The following is a 12,101-nucleotide window of genomic DNA, read 5'->3' on the forward strand; positions in this document are numbered from 1 at the left end:
TTAGCAGCTTCTTGACTCGCGAGACTCGGGTACGGGTACGGGTCCGTATCTGTCTGGCAAATGGAAAGTGCCGTATCCGTAGGGCTACAGCTACGGGTCCGTATCTGTAGACACTACCTTTCTTAAAATTGGTTGATTTCATTCAGAATGACCCACCTGGTTAGTTTAGGAGAATAGGAGACGCCAGTGTTTACAAACAGTGACGTCACGAAGTCACGTGATTACCGCGCTGGTTGGCAAGAGGAACCAGAGGAACAATGGCTGATGATAACAATATCCTTCCGTGAAATTGTCCGATTATGCTCAATCCTTATCACCTGAGGCCTGACAAAGATACGTGAGTAAGCTGAGATATCAGGGAAACGGTAAAACCTTGCCAGATCCTACAATTTGAAGACTGGGTGGGTTGACGATCCTTCATTGTGGCCGGACATTTCCTTCACTGACATTTATTTTTACTTGATTGACACCGCTGGGCAGTTCACCCACCCAAAAATATATAATTATGAATTAAAAATAATATATCTTCTGTTAATCTTCAACAAGATGTCAAAGAAACGTCAAGAAGTTGCTGTATTTTTGTCTGCAGTATGGCTTCTATGTAACAGTAACAGACCCACAGCATTGGTGATCGAAAATAGGACAATTCTAAAAAAACGATCTCTTGACGCATACAGAAACAAATATGGTTACAAATATGAGGCTGCTGGCTTAAGGAGATGTTATTGAATATGCTTCATTCAACTTTAGTATACTTTCATCGCCCAAAAAGTGATCGGTAACACATGACAACACTGAACCAAACTGAAAGTGTAGAGATCGCTTCATGCGAAGGATGCGACACTAAATCAATATCTTTTGGTAAATAAGCTCAAAGTTGGACATACTAAACATGCTAAACTGTTGACTAGTTTATTTGAAGAAAAGTGGGAGCCACAAACACGATCTCTGCTGCTTTCCTGTTGATGGCTGAAGCCACCGCCATCTTCTCTCTCCTGAAATCGGTATTCGGTGAAATTTCAAGCCTGATCCCTTCTCAAAACGCTTCGTACAACCAACAGCTACACATGATATTACCGTTGTGGTAAATACATGTGCAATTTCATTCATGAAAAGCGATAACTTTACGTATTTGTTTCAAACCCGATACCGTTCTCGCAGCAAGCCATTTTTTTCCTGCAAGTTCTTGCCAACCAGCAGCGGTCTTGTACCACGTGACCATAACAAATGACGACACGCTGGCGTCTCCCATATTGTGGTTTGCTTACCACTTTCACAACAATAAGTACTTGTTAGAATCTTGGTTAAGATTAAGGAACATGACTATTCATTTAGGTTTAGGAAAATAGCAAAGTTTGGGTTAAAATGCATTTTAACACAATATGTCCGAAACTTCTCTATTTTCTGTTACCATGGTGATAGGTCCCACCCATCTAATGTCTAACTTTTAAAAACAGTAAACAATAAAATAAATGCCATATACGTGTTGATTAGAAGCGAATTTTTCATTCGTCACAACCAAGTAAGAGCCACAAGAAAATACATTTCCCTCAAAAAGTCATTGACAATCCATTTTAGTTGTACAGGAACATCATTTTGGGGTCCAGTGATGGCACTGACCTGTAACTCAAAGCGGTCACACCCTTACTTAGACATAACTGTAAGCCTTACTAAAATTTAAATGGGTGAGTTCTATAAAAAAAGTCACCATCTGTACAGTTTAAATGAAAGGGGAAAGTAGTTACAAAGACCAACACCAGTTTTTGTTTCAAGTTGCGAATATGTTTATTTCTGCTTTAACACTGGACATTTTAACATTGGTGTCTATTGGGATTGACTTGCTTATTAAGGAAACCCCAAGTGGCCATTGGAGAAACTGCAGCTTCCGGTGCTTCTGCATCAGCTTCATTTTTCAGCTCCAGCAGTTGCCATGGTTTTACTCTGTGAAGTTATCTGAATGCTGTTAAAATTGGACAGAATTTTAGGAAAATGTTCATATCATGGGCTAACTGTATTTATGGTGTTTAACTATTATTCCTAGAAATCAGAATTTATGCATTGAAGGCAGTACATAGTGTGGTCCATCCTTTCCCTTGGCCCCTTGGCTCACTCTGCTGGGTGATTTGAGCTCCTGTGAAAAGCCGTAAAGGTTAAGTCACCTCTATGCAAGAAACAATCACATTTTGTGTGCTTTTCTTTCTACAGTAATAGCAGACGCTGGCGTCAGCATGTGTCACCTCACTACACAAAGAGGTTGCAAAATGTTTCTGTAATCGATTTCAAGCTGAAACTACCACCGTGTTTGAGTTGATAAGGCTTAAACGAAAGCACTTTTGAATGAAACTCGTGTTGCTTTGAACACAGCAAAATGTCGTTTGTACCAGCGTTTCACCCACACACGCTCCCTCTATTTGCAGATCGTTCAGCCACTCTCCGTTTCTCACCTGAAGGTGTGTGATGATGCAGCCTGTGGCAGGTGGTGCAGACAGTGGTGCCGCAGTGTGACTAATACTGTTGCTAAATGGTGTGAACATCCTGTGCATCTGTTTGATTAGTGCTGCTCCACCTCCTACACTCACCTTCCCATCGCTCCATCCATTCATTAATTCATCTCTTCCGCTAAGTTCACCACAGGTCACATGAAGTCTGTTGTTTCTGGGAGAACACCATGATTCAGAAAAAGCAAACTGACCTGAAAAAAATAGACATGTTATGAAAGAAGCCCAATTATCAAGCAATGGAGTATTGCACCATGACTCAGCAGAACTGGACACAAGGGACATAGAAATGCATCTTATATAAAGTTGAAATCATCACCATTCAACGTCAGCTCTACCTCTTTCCTTGCAGTCACAATGGCAGCGTGGACGGACGGCCGGACGGACAGAGAGGCAGGGAGGATGACATCACCGTCACCCGTGGGAGCCTGGGCCTGACATTCATGCCAGCGGTGTATCTGTGTGTCACTTCCTGGGAGAGAATGGAACAGGAAGCCAGAGTGAGAGCCGACAACAAGCACTCGCCTCACCTCCACAAGGAAGCCTTTCTCCTCTGAGAGCAGAAAAGAGGGGTGTGTGTGTGTGTGTGTGTGTGTGTGTGCGTGCGTGTCCCTCCTTCACTCCTGCATTCAGACAGCAGAGTGCTGGTTCAGGCCTCGACTGTTCGGATTTTCTTTGAGCTCAAATCTGACCCTTTTAAAACCCTTGATCAGCTTGTCATCACTTATTTAGTGTCTAAAATAAGTCACAGTGATGACGGAGGCCGTAATGTCCACCTCGCCAGCATCAGGGTTTGTTTTATCACATCAGAGTAACGGTGCTGGTAAACCGTGAGGAGTAAGCTCAGTTTTAAGTTAAGATAAAGGCTGTTGTAGTTTGGATGGAAGGCTGACATGAAGAGAATGACAAATGTGTAATTTGTAATTTTCTAGCTCATTTGCTGAACAGTATGAACAATATAGTACAATACAATGCTAAGTGATGCCACAGGGAGTTGCACCAGAGATATTATAAGAGATTCACCACTTAAAGAATTCTTTTGTTCTCCATTTACCCAGAGTCAGGTCATGGTGGCAGCAGGACAAGGAGGAGCCTCCAGACGTCCCTTGCAAAGCAACACTGTAAGGGAACTGAGAAATCCTGAGTTGAAATCTATGAAGGAATTCTGTAACGCCGAAGGGTGGAAAGATCTGCCTGTAAGGTCTTTAGTTGACCACCTTAGCCCATGTATTAATGCTGCTAGCTGTGGACCACCTACATTTCAGATATTTGGCCAAGGAAACAGGTCGTCACTTTTTCTTCAAAGTTCAAATTTGAAGAAAAGTTCAAAGCTCAACAGTCTGAATTTTAGTGCACTCCACTGCCATCCTCATAACGCACCACGTACACATTGATAATGAGACAAACGCCATAGCTGTATTCCCGTGATACACAAAACGCCATCAGGACTATTGAGGAAATGTAGCTGTTAACCACATCCAACATCCAGCCCACTTTTCACTAGGAAACACTAGAAGCTTTGAAGCATTAAGTTCATTGTTATGATGCAAAAACACAGAGTAGCGGCTAATAGTTAAACAAGTGTTTACCCTTATAGATGACTGTGCAGTGAACACACTCCTGTTCCAAAGTGAGGAACTACAGCTGCTGTTGTTTTGTTGATCTTCTTGTTTACTGGTTGACACAGTTTGAATTGCTCTTTGCTTCTGAGTGATGATTTGTTTTTAAGGGAGTCAACATAGCTGATTTTGAGCTGCTGAGGAGTAAAGATGTTAGTCTTTTCTCTCCAAAGGCCTGGATTATCCATCCAAGTAGGCTATACAAAGAGCACCAGTTTAGCATGTGGCTTCAGTTTATCACGAGGCTGAGATACCCACAGATGCCCACCGTGAAGGGAAGTTCTTGTGTATTAATTAGCATCTGAAAGCACCTTTCTGATGGGGGTGTGGCTGCTGTAACTGCTCCCATTTGCACAGTGATTGGTCAGCTGTTTGAAAGTGCAAAATTAATCAGGATTTGAACTTCTATCTCTGTATGAAATCTTGGACAGCAGTATCTTCCTTTCACCCAGTTATTGGCTTTGGTTTAAGCATGTTGAAGTGTCAGAACAGGCAGGATGTTGTTCAGGCATTGCCAGGCAGAGGTGAGCTAGTGTTGAATGACACTTTACCAATGTGCCAAAAAGAGAGGAAGAAAAAGGGAGGGGAAAGGTAGCTGGGATAGAGAGAGGAGAAACTGAAAGTGTGTAAATTTTTTATCTCCAGTGGGAAGCACAGCCTTGTTGAATTACACTTCACTTGTACTCCCTCTGTCTGCTGTGTTGTGCCTTTTATTCCCTGCTGATGCCCCGCTGATGCCCCACCGGCCCTGACCTCTGACCTACTGAGAGAGAGCCTCTTAATGGGAGCTTCTGCATGCAATGTCGCCCTCTTGTGCCTAAATGTAGAACTGCCGGATTCAGGCAGACTGCATTTGACAGCTTGACAAAACACTGTTTCAAGAACATGAAGCGCTTACGTCACATCACCTGATTTGTTCATCTGTGGAATGATGTTCTGGTGACTCTCCGCTGCAAAGCTCCGACCCTCCAGAGACAACAAACACCACAAACAGATTTTCCAGCCTGGACATACTGATTGTGACACCCTTCATCTCCTCTGATCATCTGACTCCCATCTCTCAAACACCTGTAAGGGCTGCTGGGACAATGCAACTCATTTACTGTAGCTTTGTTGTCATGACGACCTAGTTGGTTACGTAAGTGCTGGGCGCCGGTTCCCACAAACGGCGGCGTACAGAAGTCTTTGTGCTGTGACACGAGACACCACAACACACACACACACTGTCAGTGTTTGTACATTCCTCCAGCTGCTCATGTGTCACAGCACAGACACGTTAACAAGCTGTTTAATTCAGTGTCGAGGTTTAAAATCAGATTTTTCTTAAGTCGAGTGGGGAGAATGTGCCAGCTGGATGGCACAGTTTGTACTCAATATAAACAGGCTCCTGATTGCACTGTACAAAAGCAACTTATTTACAGCTGTTGTGTTGCTCAAAATTCTTCCAACAAATGAACTAATTTTGCTGATTTTCTTAAATTCTTCCAGAGTACCGTAGCTAAATTCCTCCCCTTAAAGGGGAACTTCGGTTTTTTTCAACCTGGGGTCTGTTTCCATATGTAATTTCATACATGTGAGTGATGGAGGAATGAATTTTCGACATAGCTCCAGTATTTAGCCAGGCAGGCAGCTTAGCAGCTCAGCTAGCAGCTCAGCTAGCAGCTCGGCTAGCGAAAAGTATGGGGCAGCTGCCCCCCCCCCCCCCCCCCCCCCCCCCCCAAAAGTCCACCCTAACGTGCTTTTGCCCCACACTGACCGGCTCAGATAGTCTCATACTAGAGATGAGAAGTGAACGAAAACCTCCACATTACCTGGCGATCGCTCTTTGTTGTGGTCTGTATCCAAATCTCAGGACGCTAGAACGCAAATCTCGTTCCGAAATTGAGCTCTCGCCCAACTTAAGATTTTACTCACAAAGATTAATTTCAAGTAAAGCAATTTTTAAAAAACATTGAAGGAAAAGTATAATGGGAAGACTTTTCATCATGCACATGTCACATGTGGAGCATTTAGGCAAGGGAAAGGTTTGTCAGTGTCGTATGCACATAGGTGAGTCATGTGTCCATCCTACCTGTATGACAGGTATAGTCAGCTGCATTCAGTGTCACATAGCTTTGGCTCAGGTAAGTTAAATGAGCTATTGTTGGAGTGGAGGGGTGTGTACAGCACACTCATGAATACTAATGTGTGTACATACATACACCCATTCACAGGGGGTTTCCACTGTGCTGTCATGTGCTTCCTCTGCCTTCTTCCCTGCAGCGTCGATGGCAGCGAGGCTGAGGCTGTGAGAACTCAAACATGGTTTGGAACAAAGTGAGTGCTCATCATTACCTACTGCATGTTTGTGATGTCTAAAATAACACCGCGCTTCAGTTTGTAGCTGACAACAACTACTAAAAATTTCTTCTAATGCAAGCATCGCTGTCGTGTGCTGCCGTCAGCTTGTTTGCTGTTCTGTTTGAATTTCTCTGCTGCTGGAGGCCAATTTTCACGTGTCAGCCGTCCATGAGGCTGCGCTGCCATGACAACAGTACTGGTGTTTGACAAACTTCCTCAGAATAAGAAGTACTCTTCTTTTTTTCTCTGATAGGACACCTCATGCTCTAACAGAGTGATACAGGGACATACTGCAAAAGAGTGTGACTGAAGTAAGCTGACTACCGGTGATCAGAGGCGTCAGTTTAGGGGGGGACGGTGGGGACGTGTCCCCCCCCCACACACACACTTTTTGTCAGGGGTCATTTTGTCTCCAACACATTCAAATTCTTCACATGTAAGCTGTTGTAAACCCAGTTATTTTCAGTAGTATAGAAAATTCCGATGCTCCTGAACGCACCATCCGCACTCGGCCGAGAATTGCACAGACACGCAGCACACCTTCGTGAGGTTAAAAAAAAAAAAAAAAAAAAAACGCGCAGATGCTAAATTTGCGCCTGTGCCAAGTGGAAGCTCTGACCAGAGGCGTGCAGGGGCAAAATTTCGGCCCGGGAGAATTAGTACTATAGCGGCCCACAGACTCCCCTTCCCCAATGTATCGATAGCTCAACAGCTTGAGCTTCTGCCTTTGGTGCGGTGGTTGTGAGTTTGAGCCCAGCTTGTGGCATTTTGCCGCCGTTCTTCGACATTTTCTCAAAGTGCTGTGGTCTTCATCCCCCCCACTTTTAAAAACAAACTGACGCCCTTGCCGGTGATGTTGTTAGTGATTATGGCATGTGGCTGAAAGGCTTTTCATGGTGCCTTTGTTGTGATCACATCTTTTGACAAAGAACAGAGAGAGAAAGGTCTTTCTTGGGCTTGTAAATAATAGTTTGCATGGTAGACTTACACTACTGTTCAAAAGTTTGGGGTCACTTAGAAATGTCCTTATGTTTGAAAGAAAAGCAGTTTTTTTTTCAATGAAGATAACATTAAATGAATGATAAATCCAGTGTAGACATAGTTAATGTGGTAAATGACTATTATAGCTGGAAACGGCTGATTTTTAATGGAATATCTCCATAGGGGTACAGAGGAACATTTCCAGCAACCATCACTCCTGTGTTCTAATGCTACATTGTGTTAGCTAATGGTGCTGAAAGGCTCATTGATGATTAGAAAACCCTTGTTCAGTTATGTTAGCACATGTATAAAAGTGAGAGTTTTCATGGAAAACATGGAATTGTCTGGGTGACCCCAAACTTTTGAACGGTAGCGTAGCTGCTCGGGGGTTAAAGGCCAAAACTAAGTAGTGGCCAATTACAGAGAAACCACTAGTTTCCTCCCAGAAACCAGTTAGTATTTCCTTGCTGAAATATTCCATGTTGTTTGCTGTTTATCAGGTAATTTTGCCATTGCACTAATGTCTTTAATTTGCTTGCATTGATGAATAACTAAACTAATCAAATAGCTGCAGATTTCTCTTGTGTCAGTCATCTCATAGACTAATCAGCTTAACACTGCAGCTCTGTTTGAACTGTTTTAGCTCTGACTCAGTCTGAAGCGTTCCTGCAACCTGGGTTTAGGATTCTGGAACAGTTGCATCTTCTGCCAAATTATCCAGCTCTGGTACTCTGAAAAAACTTTAAATTGCATTTCACACTTTTTATTACCAAATGAAGTTATACAGTTTTCATGGTTTCTAAGTTGTCACTTGTCATAGTGTTGTGAAAACCAAAGAAAGAAAGTGTTAGAAAAGACTAAAAAAGCTACAAAGTTCTTGTTCCTTGTGTTGAGATTATTTTGCATTTAGTTTTTTTATTTTTTATTTTAAGGTATATACAATATTTCTATGTATGTGTTTGCATGTATTTCTGTGTATGTGGCTGATGCTCTTATTCTAGTGTAGCCACAGTTTGAGGTTTCATGCAGGTTTAAATTTGGGTTTTGTGGGCCTGAGTCACTTGATCACTCAAATGCCACTGCTGTGTCCTCAGAACCTGTGATAGACCCAGTTTAGTGAAGCTTAATCTAAACCTGCTGCAGACAGTTTAACGGAGGTTAAACCTAAAGTGTCCTCACTTTATCTGAACCCGCTGCGAAATTAGACCTCAGTTGGTTTAACTGAGTTTTTATTTAAACCCAGTGCTCAGACACAGTTTTAGTGTTTAACCTAAAGCTACTCCAGATTAACTAAGGTTTAGCTTAAACCTGCCACAGACCCACCTTAATTAATATTTAACACAAGTCTGCTCCATATCTTCTATAAAATGACATTTCCATCTTCTCCAGGGAGACAGTTTAACTGAAATTTAAAGCTAATTACAGCCTGATTTAACTCAAGTTTAAGTTCCTAAATCCAGACATAAAGCCATTTATTCTGCTCATGTTATTCATTTGCAACTTTTCTGCCTCAGTTGTTTTACAATTCCAGTTATACACGCCGACAAGTCCACTATCTGCAGGATCATGTGTTTAAAGGTTAAAAGTTCAAAGTTACAGAAACAAATCATTTTTTCTGTGCTGTCTGACTGATTCCCCACAGTTTTACTCTAAGGCAACACTGTGCATTTTACAGATTATCAGTACAGATATTTGGACAAATGTGCTGTGATATGAAGTGACTAAAACATTTAAAGACACATTACTTTATGTTCATGATAGGTAGCTATCAGTACACTATCAGGTTTGGAGATGGAACAAATATTAGGATGGAGATGGTTTCTGCTTAATGTGATATCACTAATGGAAACCAGATCAATGTCAGTGATGTATCAGTCCACAGATCAAGCATCTCACACACACAATAGTCAAGGCTTAATCATCCACTCATATTGATTAATTGTACAACAGTGGAAACACAAGAAGACAATGCAGATCAAAATAACATCAGCAGCAGCACAGTGATGGTTCCTCTGTCGCAGTGCATGCTGGGAAGCCATCAGACAGCTACACCATGACGAGGCTTTGACAGTTTAGCTGCAGTCTGTTTTAGTTTAACTGGATCCAGTCTAAGTCTCTACTAAGACAACCAGCAACAGCCCCATCAACTTTCCATAGGAAGGTAAAATGGGTTGTTACTGCCCTTTACGCATTCTTCATTGATTGTAAAAACTATCAAAAATAATGAGCCATGTAATCAGCCTTCCTTTTTGTGTCCCCCAGAGTGACTAAATGAAACAGTTAGTGCTCTTGAACACTTGTGACTAGAGTTTTGCTCCTGGTCCTGGTAAGTGTTGGGCTTTTATTATAAATTATATTGACGAGAGATGGGATTTGTGACTCTTTGAAGAGGTCTTGAGTTCCTTTCAAAGAGCCGTTCAAACGACTGGCTTGTTGTTTTATTCATTTATTTTAGGAGTCAAGCAGGAGTAATTGGTTTTATCAAGGAAACAATCACTGGTAGCAGTTCTAAGATACGATATGGATCAGAATAATTCAAACTTACACATCCCACCACTATATACTCTACTGAGTTTTATTTATACTTTTTATAAACATATATATGTTACAGGCCAAATTAGAATCCAGGCAGATTTTAAATCCGCCTAGGCGGAATTAGAATTTTGATTTTGCCTAGGCTAGATTGAAATTTGAAGGGTTTTGAATATGATATGCTCTGTTAATGTAATTATTTGTTTTCCCTAAAATTATGTACCTTGAAATTTGGTTTTAGATACAAGGTAAATAATTACTTTAGAAGTAATGGCAACTTTTGTCCTCAACACTTGGCAAAATAAACAGGGAAAAAAATATGTTGTCAAAGTAGTTTCTGGGTTGTTTTTTTTTCATATACTGTATACCAAAATCCTGTTAGAGGGTTAGGGTTAGGATTATTCTTTCTAATATACAGGCTATTGATATATCAAGAATGAAATCTGTACAACAACCATGGTAGGAAAATTCTAATTTTGCCTAGGCGGATTCTAAATCTGCCTGGATTCTAATTTGGCCTGTGACATATACATTTTACTCTTATTTATTATTTTAGTTTTGTTAGTTGACCCAAGCCTGAAAGAGATGTTTTTCTGATAAATATTGTGCTCTACCTTTGTCCAATTTGACTCTGGGTCATTATATATATATATGTGTGTGTGTGTGTGTGTGTGTGTGTGTGTGTGTGTGTGTGTGTGTGTGTGTGTGTGTGTGTGTGTGTGTGTGTGTGTGTGTGTGTGTGTGTGTGTGTGTAATTTTGTTTTTTTTGCCGTGGCTAACATCTCCTCCTGCCTTAAACGCTAAATGTGGCTCCACTCCAGTCTCCAGTCAGATGGACTCGGGCGGCGCTCACACTCCTCCTCCTCTAAGTTAGCTGCATTTAGAGCTGTGTTCAGTGACTGGAGCTGCTGTGGACAATTTAAACTCAGAGATGTCATCAGTTGTTCACGTGAAGGCAGCATGGAGAACTCAGACTCATTGACACACAGGTGACACATGAAGAAAGTGTGGGCAATTTGCACATATGAACGGCTCGAACTGGTTCTCATTGTTCACTGTAAAGAGGCGTTCAATCGACTGACTCGTTCACAAACATCACATCTCTAATATTTACTTCACTGTATTGTGTGGTAGGTTTAATGTTAAATGGATATAATTGTCCACCTTTTCTCCCATCAATCTACACTCAGTAACCCATAGTAACACAGTGAAAACATGTTGTTACAGTTATTACAAACCAAACACTAGAGTCCCTTACACACAGAAGTACTCAGACTCTTTTCTGTGGCTGCAGATTATGGTCAGCTTTATCCTGTTTGCTTTAATTGCCCCTGTTGTGTCTTCAATTTAACTGATCGCAAATTGAAGTTTAGAAATGCACACACCTGTGGGTATAAAGGTCCTGAACTTAACACTGCATGTCAGGACACAAACAAACCAGTAAGTCCAAGGAATTCTCTGTAGATGTCTGATTTGTGTTTGAGTAAAACATAGATCAGGGTAAGAGTGTAAAGTTCATCTCACCGCTGCAGCTGTGGTCACCGAACATCTTCCCCAAGAAGCTGGTTTCACATGGTGGTTTAGATGTGTGTTCCCGTTGTCTAGCACCATTTGAAATCAGTGTTCTTGGGGACAGCAGGACAGCTCCGGCAGTGAGAGAGCCTCAGACACAGGACTGCTCCTCCCCTCTGTCGCCACCAAAAGATAACTGATTTCCTCTGGTGCTTAGAGCCCTCTGCTGCCTTCTAGCACCATTTGAAATCGGTTATAAAACTGTGGATCACTGCATCTGTGGGTCGCCAGCAAAACCAGAGAAGAAAACCAGAAGAAAGAGTTTGAAGCAAACTTGTGGATGTTACTGTTTGTTGTAAATATTCATGGATAACAACATGACTTATAATAAATCTGTTTTACTCATGTCTGTTATAAAATTGAGTTTCCTTATTTCTTGTTTTGGACATCCAGCTGATGTTGGAGTTCTTAGTGATTGCCACTAGAGGCTGCTACAAGAACTGATATGTCATTTTTAGTAGAGCAATGTTTTTATTTTGCTTTTAGTTCCTGGAAGGAGACAGCAGACATCCTGTCCATTACACAGGGAGGAGGAAAACATTTTTTATTGGGAAAGTTG

The 12,101-nt window shown here is 41.6% G+C and overlaps 1 long non-coding RNA gene across 3 annotated transcripts; it reads right to left on the reverse strand.

Annotated features, from left to right (window-relative positions):
- Positions 1–1,744: 1,744 nt before the first annotated feature.
- LOC127535842 (uncharacterized) lies at positions 1,745–11,895 on the reverse strand. Of its 3 annotated transcripts, none has more exons than XR_007944712.1 (4): positions 5,026–5,728; positions 2,818–2,970; positions 2,580–2,692; positions 1,745–2,131 (listed from the first exon to the last, which is right to left on the reverse strand). It is a non-coding gene; the product is annotated as an uncharacterized LOC127535842 (long non-coding RNA). The 3 variants fall into 3 exon arrangements; XR_007944700.1 differs by lacking the exon at positions 5,026–5,728 and adding an exon at positions 11,495–11,895 and having other exon boundaries at positions 1,746–2,131; XR_007944701.1 differs by lacking the exon at positions 5,026–5,728 and adding an exon at positions 11,495–11,894 and having other exon boundaries at positions 1,746–2,131; positions 2,837–2,970.
- Between the last annotated feature and the right edge of the window lie 206 nt (positions 11,896–12,101).

Source organism: Acanthochromis polyacanthus, chromosome 1 (genome assembly GCF_021347895.1).
Source record: "Acanthochromis polyacanthus isolate Apoly-LR-REF ecotype Palm Island chromosome 1, KAUST_Apoly_ChrSc, whole genome shotgun sequence".
In the NCBI taxonomy this organism is placed as follows: Eukaryota; Metazoa; Chordata; class Actinopteri; family Pomacentridae; genus Acanthochromis; species Acanthochromis polyacanthus.